Source organism: Suricata suricatta, chromosome 9 (genome assembly GCF_006229205.1).
Source record: "Suricata suricatta isolate VVHF042 chromosome 9, meerkat_22Aug2017_6uvM2_HiC, whole genome shotgun sequence".
Taxonomy (NCBI): Eukaryota; Metazoa; Chordata; class Mammalia; order Carnivora; family Herpestidae; genus Suricata; species Suricata suricatta.
In genome coordinates this window covers 118,882,440-118,899,998 of record NC_043708.1, presented here as the reverse complement: position 1 = coordinate 118,899,998, position 17,559 = coordinate 118,882,440, and the positions used below count along the sequence as shown (strand labels likewise).

Below are 17,559 nucleotides of genomic sequence, written 5' to 3'. Positions count from 1 at the left end.
AACTGTGCTAGATGAAACATGATGCACCTAAATGATCATTTTAAGCAATCTAAACTCTAATACAGGAACTAATACATGCAAATATATAATTTTACTAATTGTCAATTTTACTGTAGCGATTACCCCCAGATTTAGCATCTTAAAGCAACAAACATTTATTAACATGCCTAGTTTCTCTTGGGCAGGATCCAAGTGGGGCTTGACTGGGTGCCTCTGGCTTAGGGACTCTCCTGGGGGGCTTAGGGACTCAGCCTGTTAGCTGGGGCTGCATCCTGCAAAGGCTTGACTGGGGTGGGGCATCCACTTCAAAGGCAGTCACTCACATGATTGGCAAGCTGAGGCTGGCTGTTTAAAGGAGGCTTAGTTCCTCTATGGGACTCTATCGTTTGCACATAGGATTCTAAGTAACCAGGAAAAAAATGGGCCCTCTTAGCTTTCAGCCTTGCCTAGTCACCCTTTTCATACCTTGAATTCAGCAAGCACAATGAGAAGTATTTTACATCTTTCCTTGAATGATCACTAACTAGGAGGTTAAAATTTCCTTACACCTGTAGAGGAGAAGCTTAGAGGCACAGAACTCTTAGCTCTTCACTTCCTGGGGAAGTTAGTGTTCCTTGGAGAGCCAGGAAGAAGCCCTCCTGGTGCTCTGTCCTTGTGTGCCAGTTCTGAGCTCATATTATGGCCAATCATCTGGTAGCAATCAGCACAAAATGGCTGAAAATGTGGGTGCTGGCTTGACTTTGGGTAAGTTATGTGGCCTCTCCTTGCCTCCTTTTCCTTATGAGCAAACTGAGGATGATAATAGTAGCTACCCCATGAAGTTGACTAGGGATGGAATGAGTTAACACCCATAGAGCACTGAGTGCCTGACATGTAGAAAACACTAGACACAAGTGACCTTTACTACTTCACTGCTGGACTTTTGCTTTCAGGAAAAATTCTGCCACTGCTATGAAAGGTCATTCAGATACTCCTTAAGAAATTAAGAATTGAATCACCAAATTGATAAAATATAAACAGAGTAATCAATGTTATGGACTTCACAATATTTGTACTTTCAGGTAGAGGAAGTAAGGTTGCTACCCGCATGTGTGGTTGCACATGCATGCAGGGATACACACACACACACACACACACACACACACACACCCCTACAGCAATGTGGCAGACTTTCATGAGCTATAGATGTGGCCAAATGAGGTAGAATTGAATGTTACTTGGGATCAAAACCTGAGTGCCTGGGTGAGGCATTTAGTGTTGCAACAGTGGTGAAGGGACACAAAAACCTGCCGATGGTGTTTTGAGCACAGGAACAGCATGGACAGAGGGAAGGGAGTTAGCCAGGGCTGTCTGGGTACCCCTTCTCAGTAAGAGAAGCTAGGACAACCTCTCCTGAAGAGGCTTCCCCAGTGCTCATCAGGGTTTTGGTGCTCATGGGTTATCTTCCTGGAAGCTATGGAGATACCAAAATAAAAAGGTTTTTGGATCAGAGGTCCAGCCTCCCTTGAGCCAGGACTGGGGGTAAATGAACGGCCAGGCTGAACTGAGATGAATAGAAGGCATTACTGAAGAAGTCATATATCCAAACAGCTGGGGGCAGGGTGGGAAGGCAACAGAAAGGAGAGGAAGAAGCCAGGTCTCTAAAAACAGAAGCCATTTTTATGTACTCTGAGGAGCAGACTTCTTGTCTGCCTCCTGGTGTATAGGATGCAAGCAATGAAGAACCAGTAGGGGAGAGGATAGAGTGGTGGGTATGACCTGAGAGACAGATTGGAACAGGCGAGGGAGTAGGGCTTAAGACCACTGTGCCATTGAAATTTTAGAAACTGGTGGCATTGGTTGACTCAGAGGGGACTTTGGTGGTGTTACTCCAATGCCTCCATGCAGAGAAGGCAGCTGGGATTAGAATAGGACCGTGGCTGGAAGCCTAATGGAAGGGGAGATTTTGAAGCAGCATCCTGAGGAATGGTGCACAAAGCTCTATGAGCCAAATCTTCTTCCCTTCAGCATGAAGTCCCTGCTCCTGTCTATCCCCAATGGCTAATGCTCATTCCAGTGCTTGGTAGCCACCAACATTCTCAGTCTTTCCTTTTTCCTGCTCACTCCTTCCTCTGGGCAGATGCTGGTTCAGCCCCCAATGTGGTGCTTGGACTGGGAAGATGGGGAGATGTAGGCAGTACTCTGGCTGTCACCTTGAACCCTCTAATGGATGCTGGCTTCCACCCTGAGTGTATTTCTTTTGAGCCTTGTGCTGTCTGTCCACGGCTCTATCAACCCACATTTTTTGGCTGAAGCTGATAAAACACTGGAGTCAGGTTTAATTCTTGATGGTGTGGGGGTCTGTAGATTTTCTCCAATGGTTCTTTGTATTTCCATTCTTCTCAATTCAAATCACTCTGTGGGCAAAGAGAGGGCCAGGGAGGTAGACATGCAGCCCTGTCCCAGGTTTTTAGTTCAGTAAACTCAAGTGGTTTTTCTCATTGTGAATGTTAAATCCCAACAATTGTGGATAAAAGCTGCCTTTTGTCAAGTCAAAGATGAATTTTCATGTCCTCTAAAAAATGGGGATTGTTGATTTTATCTCTGGATGTGTTAATAAGGGGACTTTCCTCAGTTGCAGGTGAGATCCAGCTCTGCCGGTTCTCTTATGTCATGCTCTCATCTATGTACTGGTGAGACTAGGCTAAACTAGGCTGTGGGACTAGTGGGGTGAGGGTAAGAAGACTGGGGAGCTCCCCAATACTTAAACTCCTAAAAGTGGGTGGGACTGGTGGGGTGGAGCTCACCCACTTTCCTTCATTCATTTGTTTTTCTTGATATCTATTTTCTCCTATTTTTGTTAGATATTTTGGGGGTGTTTTCCTAAAATAGCGCATATGGTTTATAGATTTGTGGCAGATCTCCAGCTGACCTCCATGCTGTCAGTGTGGAGCACGATTCAGGGCTCCATCCCACAAACCAGGAGATCATGACTTGAGCTGAAATCAAGAGTCAGATGTTTAACCAACTGAACCATCCTGGCACATGCATGCACGGGTGTGTGCAAGTACACATCCACACACAAATTATCCTGCTAATTAATTACATAGACATTAGTCAAACTTCTAATATGATTTATAGGACAGTATTAGATACAAGAGGAGATGCAAATTAATATAAGATCCATCCATTCCTCTCAAAGAAGTTATGTTCTTGTTGGTGAGGCAAGACATAATTAAGACTACGCTATATAAGATTCAAATAACAGATCAATCCAGAAGTTTTCTCTTTGGGTTTTAAGACAATAACAAAGGCTAGTTCCAGAGAGTGAGATTAAGGGTCACTTTTCACTTAAAATACTTATCCAGAGGTAGGAGAGACTCAAACACCCCCAGTTTTCTACAGATAAAATAAGGTCCAGGGTGGAAAAGATCCAGGTAAAGTCCACTGTAAATTGTTGGCAAACAGGGACCCAACCCTGGCCTTCTCATTCCTGTAAAGTGTGGTGCTACTCTGCTTTGCTTTAAGTCTAAATTTTAGATGTTCAGATATAATCCAAGTAACCTGATGTAGGTATTTAGCTATAAAAATGATAAAAAAAATTGCTGAACATTTATATTTGCAATTATCATCATCAAATAATTACTAAGTACCAAATTATGCAAATTGAGTCCAATCTCTACATTACAAATTTGCAGGAATATTAGATTATGATCATTGTATTAATTTGCTAAGGTTGCCATAACAAAGTACCATAGACTAAGTGACTTAAACAACAGATATTTATATTCTCACAATTCTGGATGCTGGAAGTCTGATATCAGGGTGTTAGCTTATTGGTTTCTTCTGAAGCCTCTCTCCTTGGCTTGAAAATGGCCACCGTGTGTGTCTCACATGGTCTTTTCTCTGTATGCTTCTAAGTTCTGATTTCTCCCTGTAATGACCTCAATAATAATGGGTGAGGGCTCATCCTAAAATCCTTATTTTAACTTAACTACCTCACTGAAACATTCTATCTCCAAATCAGTCACTTTCTGAGGTATTAGGACTGAGAACTTCAACGCATAAATTTCAGGAGGGGGCATAATTTAGTCTATAACAGTCATTTAACATTTCCAAAATCATAAAAAATAAAAAAATATTAAGCATCATGAGAACAAAAGATTGCAAACTTAAGGAGAAAAGTAAAGGAGACTTCATCTTGGGTCCTTGTATTACAGTGCTTCATACACTGAGGATTCCACCTCTGCTCATAGATGTCACCCTCCTTCATCTGGCCTCAGTCCTTCATGCTGCAGCCTGACACCACTCCTTCCCAAAGTCAGCCACCTGTCAACAAGAACTCCACATCACCTACTAATAGACGCTCAGGAGCACAAGAAAGTCATAAGGCATCACATGAGGAAACCATAACAGGCCATGGGGCATGTGAGCATACTTATCTCCATTCATATGGTTTTGTTGTTTTCAGGAAATAGTAATTTATACATTAATTAATGTATGTATTTAATAGGCTGTGTATTAATTGATCATGTACTTAAATAATTAATCATTTATAATATAATTAGTAATTTATAATTGATATTACTTATAATGTTTTAATAATATATAATTATTAATATATGCATAATTATTGTTTTTATATTATATTAACATAATTATATTATATTAACATATAATTTATCCATTTACTTACTAATAGTAATTATGTATTACATATAATATATATTAATATGGAATATGTATTTTATATAATATATAGTTATGATATATTAATACATAGTACTTTTATATTACTTTTATTGTATCATACACAATTACATTTTATATTATATTGTGTTTTATATATAACATAATGACTTTACATAATGTATTTAATTATACATTAATTACACTAAATATATAACATATACTAATATATATTGATATATTGTTATTTTAATACATTAAATATATTTAATATTTAATACACTTATACATGTAATATATAATGTATTGCTATATATTTATCTATGTTATATATTAATATATTTAATACATTGACATATTAACACATAATATATTAATTTATAATATTTAAATATATTAATATATGTTATATATTATACTATATAATTACTAAATTTTAATCATATTGTCAGGCCTTTAAACACTGTCTCTGCATCCTCAAATGTCACTATTGTTAACTATGAATGTACATTTGACCCTGGTAAGTGCTTAGCTTTTCTGAGCCTCAACTTCCTTATTTTCAAAATGAGGATGATATATGCCTGCCTGTTAGGAAGAACTGATAAAGGGTTAGTGTCCAAAATTTATAAAGAAATTATCAAATTCAACATCCAAAAAATAAATAATCCAGTTAAGACATGAGGAGAAGACATGAACAGACATTTTTTCCAAGTAAAACATCCAGATGGCTAAGAGACACATGAAAAGATGCTCAGTATCACTCATCATCAGGGAAATACAAATCAAAACAATGGTGGGATACCACCTCACACCTGTCAAAATGGTAAAATTAACAACACAGGAAACAACAGATGTTGGTGAGGATGTAGAGAAAGGGAAACCCTCTTGCACTGTTGGGAATGCAAATGGCTGCAGCCACTTTGGAGAAGAGTATGGATGGGGGCTCCTCAAAAAGTTAAAAATAGAACTACCCTATGACATAGCAATTGCACTACCAGGTACTTACCCAAAGGATACAAAAACACTGATTTGAAGGGGCACATGTACCCCAAAATTTATTGCAGCATTATCAACAATAGTCAAATTATGGAAAGAACCAAATGTCTATTGACTGATGAATGGACAAAGAAGATGTGGTATATAGATAGATATAGTTATAGCTTATATATATACATATATATATATACACATACATATACATACATATATATATCCTATCACATATCTATATCTGTGTATATAGCTATATAGAGATATATACCTATATGGTGGAATATTAGCCATGAGAATAGCCAGAGAATGAAAGAGAATGAAATCTTGCCATTTGCAACAACATGAATGGAACTAGAGTGTTTCATACTAAGTGATTCAAGTCAGAGAAAGACAAATACCATATGGTTTCATTCATATGTGAAATTTAGGAAACTGAACAGATGAACATAGGGAAAGGAAAAAGAAAAGAGGTAAACAAACCAAGAGACTCTTAACTATAAAGAACAAATTGGAAGTTGATGAAAGGGTGTTGGGCGGTAGAGTAGGCTAGATGGTTTATAGGTGTAAAGGAGAGCACTTACTGGGATGAGCACTAGGTGTTGTACGTAAGTGATGAATCCCTAAATTCTATTCCTGAAATCAATTTTACCATACATGTTAACTAACTAGAATTCAATAAAAATTGAATTAAAAAGTAAATGCTTAATAAAAAAAGGAAGAATAACTGTGGCAATGGTGGATATTACATGAGGATGAAATCTATAAAATGCAAATCACATAATAAAGGTGATTCCCTACCCAGAGATTGCTGATGTGGAGCACTGGGGCAATGCCAGGGCTATGTCCCTGCGGAAAGAATCATACTCCATTTGTTACAAAGGGACCACTATAGGGCCACTTGCATATAGCATAAGAACTCTGTCAAGAATTATAATTCTGTTAAATTGGGCATACAACCTCCCTTGCGCCATGACTCCTCAAACAAGTATCAATTATCGTACATTTAGTTTTGCTGTAAATGGGGAAGGCTGCTCTCAACACTTATGCCACAGTAAGGAGAGTGACACCAGGTAATTTTGTTTGAGAAATTAGGAGCTTGAGTTTGTAATAAAAAAAAAAAAAACTAGAGTAGGAGGGAATGTGTTAGTAGAAAAATCTCAGAAAGAATTGGTAATTTCCTTGGATGCTCCCAAGGCAGATGCTTACAAGCCTCTACATCTTCCTCTTCCCTGAACAAGTTCAGCAGAAGATACAAGATGCACATCTGCCACCAGTGAGTTCAATTATGAGAGTTTCTAACACAGAATCAAAATGAGGAAGATGGAAAAAAAGAAGTGAGGAAGGTGGGATTTAAGCTCAAAAGACTGTTAAAGTGGAAGTCTCTGAAGAAAAACTCTAAAAGGTTTTCCCACTGTTATATTGCTAAACATGTTGTCAATATAAACCATAGCCACTGACTTCTGGTTGAGGTCTGTGAGCAAGCACTGATGAGGCCCATTTCCAGTGCTGCTTCTAGTCCTATGTTTGTAGCGTTTATGTTGGAATGACACATTTGAGCTCACATAGGTTACACACATTCCAGGATACCTCTGCTTCCCCAGAAGCTACTTCAAGTGCTGGCTTGAAGAAAGACCAGACAAACCTTGGGTCTAAATGGGAAGAAAGCGGAACTTTTCCTAGGTGTTAGAATTATTTGGTTGATTATTTTGTGTTAAATTGAAAAGTAGTAACTTACTTAAATTAAACAAATGCTATTTATTATATGCATATTTTATTTTCATTATAAATTATACATATTTATAAGCATATAAAATCATTTATATTTGGTCATAAAATGTTTTATAAGATAGTTATAAAGTTAAAGAGAGAAAAACAGTATTCACTTACATCTTGACCCCATGCCCCTTCTGTGTTCTCTCCTTATTGATGAAATTGACTGCTAACGTCCATTACTCACTATGTTTTTCAGAAAAGAAAGAAGAAAGACAAGACCCTCCAACACCACCTCCTGTGGCCAAAACATGGTCACCACCATTTGGAAAATACTTTGGTGGGGTGCCTGGGTGGCTCAGTTGGTTAAGCCTCCAACTTCAGCTCAGGTCAGATCTCATGGTCGTGAGTTCCAGCCCCACGTCAGGCTCTGTGCTGACAACTAGCTCAGAGCCTGGAGCCTGCTTCCGGTTCTGTGTCTCCTTCTCTTTCTGCCCCTCCCCCTCTCATGCTCTGCCTCTTTCTGTATCAAAAATAAATAAAATGTTAAAAAAAAAAGAAAATACTTTGGCTACATAGTATCACACATTAAGGACTAACATCATAACTTTTCTATCATCATCTTCTCTGTCAGAGTTTTCTTGAGCACTGCATAACCTGGATCCAGGGAAAACAGAGTTAGAGCAAGTTTATGAGGCAGATACACTGTCGGCTTCCAGAATGTGGGAAACCAAGAGCAAAATGTGATGGCAGCCCTGTTAGAGCTATGAGAACCTCCAAAGACCTAACAATAGCAATTGGCATTCAACTATTGAGAAAGGTTTAAATTTAGTATCCACAAAACACTAACAATCAAGACCGAATATGAACATGGTTTATGTTTCCATGTAAGATGAACATTTTTGACATCTGAATATGTTAAGACTCTGCCAGGTAGAATATTCATGGGTCTGGGAAAACATGCTGATCACCTATGCTGGATGAGCTGGTGCAGTAGACCAGTGCCATGGAAACAACACACAGGACGTTGTAAGCAAGGCTACTCATCATCAGTACAACCATCCAGATCAAATAAACAATAATCAGGTCACTGTGTTGAGCATGGAGCCTGCTTAAAATTCTTTCTTTCTCAGAGCACCTGGGTGGCTCAGTTAGATAAGCGTCCAACTGGCTCAGGTCATGATTTCATGGCTTGTGATTTCAAGCCCCATGTTAGGCTCTGTGCTGACAGCTGAGGGCCTGGAGCCTGCTTTGGATTCTGTGTCTCCCTCTCTCTCTGTCCCTTCCCCATTTGCAATCTTTCTCTCTCTCCTTCAAAAATAAATAAACATTCAAAAGTTTTTTTTAAAAGATTCAAAAACTTTTCTCTCTCTTTTCCTATGTCCCTCTCTCCCAACCCTCAAATGAACACAACAACAAACAGAAGGGGACTTTTTGGTATTAAGTGCATTGGGAATTGTCAACATGCCTCAAGAGAGATAAAGTAACAGATGCATATTTCCATAACTACACATCACTGTTTAAAATTTGTCTCTCAGTAGATAACTTAAAAAGTGTATGTGTGTGCACACACAGAGAATTTTTTTGTGTGAATGTATTTTTTCTGCTATAGCAAACATCAAGTGTAGATTATTGGAACTGCACTAGAAAAACAAATTATTAGGAGAAAGGAAAACCCAGAATGGAGAATAGATTTGGGGTTTGGGATTCTCAGATGAAGAGAGCCAGTCTTCCATTTTTTGGAAGTATCTGTCTGCTCCTGTATCCTCACAGTGATATTTAAAGGAATAGAAGAGCAATTTCATGCTGTTAGCATGACAGGACAAGAAAGCCCCTAACCAGCATGGCACTTTCCTCAGGTTGGGCTGTGAAGAGGTATTCTTTGTTGTAGTCAGTTAATTTATATTTTAAACATCTGCTAGAATATGGTGAAATGACTCCCTCTTAATCATCACTATCGAGAATGAATAAATACGTGCATTTATCTTGTGCACAGTAATTGGCTACAAAGCATTCAGCAATACTTTCATTAGGGTGATGAGATCCCAAAATAGATGCCAAGTATGTTTACTGGAAACTAATAGATCCACCTGAAGTGTAAAGAATTCCTATAAATGCAGTGGTTTGCAGAGATGTGTGTGGATGTAGGGTACATGTGTGTGCACTAGCATGCATCTGTGTTTTAGAGGGAATGATGGGATGAAAGAAAGCTGATGATTCATTCTTCTACCATGTCAAATTCTTTGGAAATGAAAATGCATATTCAGTGTAATTCACTTCCTTTGGTATAATCACTGAGTGGATTACTCCACTCCTCTAATATTTGAGTTTGAGAACCCAGGGAGAAGTCTCTGTTTCTATGAGCTCCATGGTGGCCTGCAGACATCGGTGGGTTCCCTTTGTGCACTATGTAGGAGGTGTTGCACCACAGTCTTCCCCCTTTCTGTGTCTGAGATTAGGCTTTGATTAATTTAATTGCATATTCAGAGCTCTCACTTGGGTCTTAATAGGAGTGATAGTGTGGTAGGCAGGATTTTTGTTTCCATGACCCCCAATCATCTGATGTTACACCTGTGAGTATATTACCATGGGAACAGCAACAAAAAAACAAAATACTGATTTTGGTCCCTGGACGTGGGGTGTTTCTGTAAGAAATCCATAAAAATGTGAATGCAGCTTTGAAATAATGTAATCGCCAGAGGCTTGAAGATTTTGAGGAGCCTGATTTTAATATAAGCCTTGACTGCCTTGTCAGACTGTTAGCAGAGATGGATGCTAAGGATTCTGGTAGCTAGGACTTAGAGGAAGAGAAAAGCATTGTACAAAAGTCCTAAATTCCCTCAGAGAATGCCTGCGCACCACAGGCAGACTGTTAGAAATATGTACTTTAAGTCTGCTGCTGGTGGGAATGCTTGGAGAATGCTACATGTGAAGACTCGGAAGAAAGTGAGGACCTGTGATTGGGAACTGGAGGAAGAGTACCCATGTTACATAGTGAAATTGTGTTCTGCAGTTATGCATAAAGCAGAACTTGTAAATGACAAACCTGGTCATATAGCTGAGGAGATTCTCAAGTGCAATGTTAAAGGTGCAGCCTTCATCTTGCTGTTTATAGTGAAATGTGAGAAGGGAGAGAGAAATCGAGGGAAGAGGTAGGTGTTAAGCAAGAAGTGAAAAAGACCGGATGGTTTGGAAAATTGGCAGTCTATTCAGATATCAAAAGCCACTATAAAGGAAATATTCACTGTCAAGAATGTGTCCTCTAGAGACAAGCAGAGTATGGTGAGAAACCTTTTGCTAGTGTTTGGGAATGATCAAGAGGCTTGACTTTATGAAAAGGTGATTATTCATCCCGTGGTACTAAAGGCTTCTGGGCACGATTGAAAATGTGTGAAGCAAGATATTACAACAAATTCAGGAGAAGAAAGTGCAGAAAAAATAAGCACCATTGTGTCCATGAAAGTAAAATCAGTGAAATCAGTAAAATCAGTACAACCATCACCAAGTAGAACTGAGGGTCCACTCAAGACCAAGAGCTATCTCTTTCTCTCAGTTTTCCTGGTTTTGGCTCCTTCCTTGTGCTCGTAATACTGTAACATGAAACACTATGTACAAATGAGGGAAAATGAAATTGAAGCAGAGCCAATCAGAGCTAGGAAACTCCACAGTTGGGGGAAGGAATCTAAGTGGGGCATGATGCAGACAAAGAGATTATTTCAGCTATGTTTCAAAGGATCACATTGGCCTGAAGACTCAGGGAAGCCCATGGGTACTGCTGATCTCTTGCCTTTCCTAGATTTGAGTCTGGTGAGTGTAAGAGATAAATAATATCGTTACATATCCACATCTTTTTGCTTCTTTCACTGAAGTAAAGTGGGTGCTGCCAGGAAAGACCCAGGGCTTTCAAGAACAACCAAACTGTTTACCAGAGTAGCTGTTCCAGTTTTCATTCCTTCCAACAATGATTGAGTGATTCAGTTTCTCTGCATCCTTGCCAGCATTTGGTGTTGTCACTGTGTTACAACTAGCATGATAGTTGTACAGTGATATCTCATTGTAGTTTCATGTGTGCTTATTTTCTTGATTCTACCCCATCATGATGGCCTACAAGATCCTTAAAGGTTTAGTTGGGTCTCCTTATCTCAGCCACATTTTCTTTGCTTATGTCTTCTTCCTGCCATGTCCTGAAGGCAAAAAGCAGCTATAGAAACTCTTACCTTGAAAGGGCTCATACCTCCCTGGAATACAGTGCATTTAGAATTCTTTGTATTTTTAGGTCTCAAATGGGTATCACATAGGGCAATTTTGGAATGAGTTGGGTTTTTTCCTTGTTGTAATGTGAGCAACAGCTTCTCATAAACTTTTGCACCCTAAGAAGTAAAATCCCCATTACTCTGTTTAGCCACCAGAGCCCTAGAGCAGCTTCATATGTCATCTGTGGTGGCATATAGCATCCATAGAGATTGGGAGCTTGTGGTTTGGTTTTCAGTAGGTTTGAAAAAACTGTTACAATGTCTCCCCCATGATTTTTTCACTGATTCTATCCATCTTTTCCAAAGTGCTATTCTCATCAAAAGATTCTTATCTCTATCTCACAGGTATCCCCACAAACCCAGTGAAATCAGTTATTCTAATATATCAAGCGCTTCTACTTTTCTTTCTCATTCAAGGGTTGAATCTGATACCTGCTAATGTTGGGAGCTCATGTAAGTGTTACTTAGGTTACTATCTCTCCATTCATAAATAAGATCACAATATTAACCTACTAGTCTTGCTTTACAACTTGGAGTGTGTAGTGCTTTCATCAAGGTAAGCCCTATTCTGAATACTTCAGATACAATGACTCTTTAGGTAAGAACATCTTGCATTTCAACAATGTAGCAAGCACCATTATGATTCCTATTTTATTTTCTTTTATTTATTTTAATTTTATTTTGTGAGAGAGTGAGAGAGAACACACACTTGTGGAAGTGAGGAAGGGGCAGAGAGAGAGAGAATCTTAAGAAGGTTCCACACCCAGCATGGAGGCTACTGCAGGGCTCAATCTCAGACCATGAGATCATGACCTGAGCTGAAATCAAGTGTTGAAGGCCTCACGAACTGAGCCCCATGATTCCCATTTTAAAGCACAGACACCGTAAGGGGCTTATCTAAGACACATGTTAGAAGCTGAAGTCAGGAAGTGTTGATCTAAAGACCATGGTCTTTGGACTTTGGATCATGTCCAAAAACCCACATGGGTCATGTCCAAAGACCTGTATACTGTCCCAGCTCTTTCAGAGAGCAGGCTGGGATAGTCTCTTTCCAGCCTCCCACTAGCTGGTTGTGCAGTCTCCTTTTTCTCCTTTCTCACCCAAGTTGCCCACCAAAATTGTGTTTTAGATTAAAATTTTAAACTGTTATAACTCCCTAGGAATTCATGTTCATTTTAATGGATTGCAAATAGGATTTAAAAAAATAAATCAGAATTATATAGTGAAATAAGAAAATATTTGAATCCCCACAGGCAAGGGTATTGTTTTGTGAAGTTAAGTTTCAGGTGTGTGTGTCTGGCATGTGTGTGTTTGTGTGTGTATTCAGATGTATGTGTCAAGAAATAAAATATCCATACTAATATAGGTGATGGTTTAAAAAAAGAAAAACACCGCTGTAGGCCAAGAGGGGTCAGAATGCATCCTCAGAACCCACTCTACCACTGAGTAGATTTCTATTTTATCATTTATGACCCCATTGTGTCACTTGGGAAATCTCTATTACCATATGGTTATGGTTAAACTCCTGTATTCTCTTTTTACTCTTCTTTGCTTTAAAATTTGCATTAAGTTTATAAGCCACTTGTTATTGATTTTATGTGCACTGTGAATGAGATATGCATTTTCATTTTTTGATATAAATATTTCATTATCCTAATGCCATTTGTTGGAAAGGCCACACCATCTCCACCGTTCTACAGTGGCACTTCTGTCACTAATCTAAGCTTTCTATGATGTCCCATAGGGTTTCTTAAAAAAATCTTTATGCCAACACCACACTGCCTTAATTATCAATGCGTTATAATAAATCTTGATATCCAATAAAGCAATTCCTCGTCTCTTGTTCTTGAAAAGTATTTTGGCTATTCTTGGCATTTTTCAATTCTGTAAGAGTTGGAGAACTGACTTCCGAGTGCCATTTGATGGGGGGAGAGGGGAACTGTAGACATCTGCCTGAGACTGCATGAAATTCATAGGTCAAAATGAAGGTAGTTTACACTTTAACAGTATTCACTATTCCAAAGTCTGAACATAGTATGTTCCAAACTTCTTTCTCTTTTCTTTAATTTCTACCGATAATTTCAGAGTCTCTTACGGATAAGTCCTGCAAATTTTTGTTAGATTTCTTCCTCTGTAGTTGATAGTTTATGCTGTTTTCATTGAGGTATGATTGGCATATGAAAAAGTTGAAGATATTTAATGTATGCATCTTGATGAATTTGAAGATAAATATATATCCAGGAAGCTGTCCCGATAAACAATTCAATAACCATTGCCATCACCTCTAAAAGTTTTCTCTCCCTCTTTTGTGTGTATATGTATGTGTGTTTGCATATGTGATAACATTATTTAGCATAAGTTCTAAAGTTTCAAGTGTACTATACAGTGTTATTAACTATATGTTTCATGTGATGTAGTATGTCAAGGACTATTCCTCCTACATAATTAAACTGTGGACACTTCGACCAACACCTCTTTATCCTCCTTTTCCAAGTGCCTTGGAGCCATCATTTTATTCTCTTCCTCCCTCCCTCCCTCCCTCCTTCCTTCTCTCTCTCTCTCTCTCTCTCTCTCTTTCTTTCCTTCTTCCTTTCTTTTTCCCTTTCATGTTCATTCATTTTTGAGAGAGAGAGGCAGAGTGCAAGCTGAGGAGGGACAGAAAGAGAGGGAGACACAGAATCTGAAGCAATCTCCAGGCTCCAACCTGTCAGCACACAGCTGGATGCAGAGCTCAAAACCAATGAACTGTGAGATCATGATCTCAGCTGACTTTGGACACTCAACGTACTGAGCCACCAACATGCCCTGCTTTTCTCTCTTTCTATGAGTTTATTTTAGATTTCTGATATAAGTGAAATCATGTAGTTTTTGTTTTTCTGTACCTTCACCTGGCTTATTTTACTTAGCATAATGCTTTCCAAGTTCATTGTTATTGTAACAAATCACAAGATTTCATTCTTTCTGTGGCTGAATAATATTTTTGCTATGTATATGCCACATTTTTCTTTATCCATTCATCTGTTGATGAGCATTTAGGTTATCTTCATGTCTTTGCTATTGTAAATAATGCTTCAATGAGCAAGAGAGTGCAGATATCTCCTTGAGATACTAGTTTCAATTATTTTGGGTATACACCCAGAATTGAGATTGCTGAATAATGTGATATGTATTTTTAATTGTTTGAGGAGCCTCCATACTGTTTTCTATAGTTGCTGTATCAATTCACATTCCTACTAATAGTGCATAAGGGTTTTCTTTTCTCCATATCATGGCTAATACTTATTTTAATTTTTTTGATAATACCCATCCCAACAGGTGTGAGTTGATATCTCATTGTTGTTTGAGTTGCATTTCCCTGATAATTACTAATGTTAAGCACATTTGTATGTCTTCTTTGGAGTAATGTATATTCAGCTCTTTTGCTCATTTTTCAATTGAATTTTTCTCCCTTCTTTCCTTTCTTCTTATCTTCTTTCCTCCCTCCCTCCCTCCCTCCCTTCGTTCCGTCATTCCTTCGTTTCTTTGTTCCTTCCTTCCTTCTTTCCCTCCTTCCTTCCTACTTTCCTTCTTTCTTTCCTCCCTTCCTTCCTTATTGAGTTGTAGAAATTTCTTATATTTTTGGATATTAATTTTTTCAGATATATTACTTTCAAATATTTTTTCTCATTCTGTATATTGCCTTTTCACTTTGATGATTGTGTCTTTTTCTGTGCAGAAGCTTTTTAGTTTAATTTAGTCCCATTTGTCTATTTCCTGCTTCACTGTCTGTGCTTTTGGTGCCATATGCAAGAAATCATTGTCAGAGTCAATGTCAAGAAGGTTTCTCTCTGTTTTCATCTGTAATTTTTACAGTTTCAGGCTTTATGTTTTTCTATAATCCGTTTTGAGTTTATTTTTGTGTACGGTGTGAGATAAGGGTCTAAATTCATTCTATTGGACATGGATATCCAGTTTCCTCACTAGCATTTCTTGAAGAGACTCTTCATTCCCTATAGTGTATTCTTGTCAACAACCTCTTTACTTAAGATCAGTTTATCATAAATAAATGGATTTATTTCTGGGTTCTCCATTCTGTTCAAATTCAGTGTAGTTGCAGGATACAAAATTAACATACAAAAATCAGTAACTTTTCTGTAGACTAACAATGAAGTATCTGAAAAGTAAATCTAGAAAACAATCTCATTGACAATAACAACAAAAATAATAAAGTACTTAGGAATAAACTTAAGCAAGAAGATGAAAGACTTGTACCCTACTTGCATTCTCTCACAAAATAAATAAATAACCATTAAACAGATAAATACCAAAAAACAACAGTAATAAAAAAGTATGGAATTTTTAATAATTTATGCTATTTTAAATTATATATTAATTTTTATTGTTTATTTATTTCAGAGAGAGAGAGAACAAGAGAGAGAGAATGAGCAGGGGAGAGGCAAAGACAGAGGGACACACAGAATCCAAAGCAGGCTCCAGCCTCTGAGCTGTCAACACCAAAACTAATGCAGAGCTCGAACACATGAACCATGAGATCCTGACCTGAGGCAATGTTGGGTACCTAACCAACTGAGTCACCCAGGTGCCCCAAATTATATATATATATATATATATATATATATATATATATATTAAGGTTTATTTTCTACTTGAATATTTATCTTTAACAGCTACATGTTTTTCTTTGTTACACAAACCCTATGCCCTTATTAAGTTAAAAAATTAAATATAATTTCATAGAAATTTCTCCAACTATCTCATAAATGTCTTTTTACAATTGATTTGTTCAAATTAAAATTTCAAAAGATTCATACATTATGCATTTGGCTGGTATGATTATGAAGTTCATTCTATCCTGTGACAGCCCTCCTTCCTTTCTTAATGTCAAGAATTTATTGGTAAGGTGGGTCAATTTTCTTGTTGAATGTCCTGGATTTTCATTTTTTTAAATATACTTTATTGTCAAGTTGTTTTCCACATAACACCCAGTGCTCTTCCCCACAAATGCCCTCCTCCATGGCCATCATCTCCCCTCCCCTTTTTCCCTCACCCTTCAGCCCTCAGTTTGTTTTCAGCATTCAAGAGTCTCTCATAATTTACCTCCCTCCCTCTCCCTAATTCTTTCCCCCCTTCCCCTCCCCATGGTTCTCTGTTAGGTTTCTCCTGTTAGACCTATGAGTGAAAAAATATGGTATTTGTCCTTCTCTGCCTGACTTATTTAGCTTAGTATGACACCCTCAAGGTCCATTCACTTTGCTACGAATGGCCATATTTCTTTCTTTCTCATTGCCATATACTATTCCATTGTATATATAAACCACATCTTCTTGATCCATTGACCAGTTGATGGACATTCAAGCTCCTTCCATGATTTGGCTATTGTTGAAAATGCTGCTATTGAACATTGGGGTACATGTGCCCCTATGCATTAGCACTTCTGTATTCCTTGGGTAAATCCTTAGCAGTGCTATTGCTGGGTCATAGGGGAGTTCTATTGATAGTTTTTGAGGAACCTCCACACTGTTTTCCAGAGTGGCTGTAACAGTTTACATTCCTACCATGTAGGAGGGTGACCATTTCTCCGCATCCTCACCAGCATCCTACCCAACAGAGTAGCAGGGTTCCTGTTTCTCCACATCCTTGCCAGCATCTATAGTCTCTTGATTTGTTCATTTTAGCCACTCTGACCAGTGTGAGGTAGTATCTCAGTGTGGTTTTGATTTGTATTTCCCTGATGATGAGGGATGCTGAGCATCATTGCATGTGTCTTTTGGCCATCTATATGTCCTCTTTGGAGAAGTGTCTATACATGTCTTCTGCCCATTTCTTCACTAGACTGTTCCTTTTTCATATGTGGAGTTCGGTGAGTTACTCATAGATTTTTGGATACTAGCTCATTATCCAATATGTCATTTGCAGCTATCTTTTCCCATTTGGT

The 17,559-nt window shown here is 38.1% G+C and overlaps 1 long non-coding RNA gene across 4 annotated transcripts in view; it reads left to right on the top strand.

Annotated features, from left to right (window-relative positions):
* Nucleotides 1-7,771, top strand: part of LOC115302450 — a 31,075-nt gene extending 23,304 nt beyond the window's left edge. For all 4 annotated transcript variants that reach the window (XR_003913471.1, XR_003913473.1, XR_003913472.1 and 1 more), the window contains 2 exons: nucleotides 4,200-4,407; nucleotides 7,631-7,771. This is a non-coding gene — a long non-coding RNA (uncharacterized LOC115302450). The remainder of the gene's footprint in view (nucleotides 1-4,199; nucleotides 4,408-7,630) is intronic.
* The last annotated feature ends 9,788 nt before the right edge of the window (nucleotides 7,772-17,559 follow it).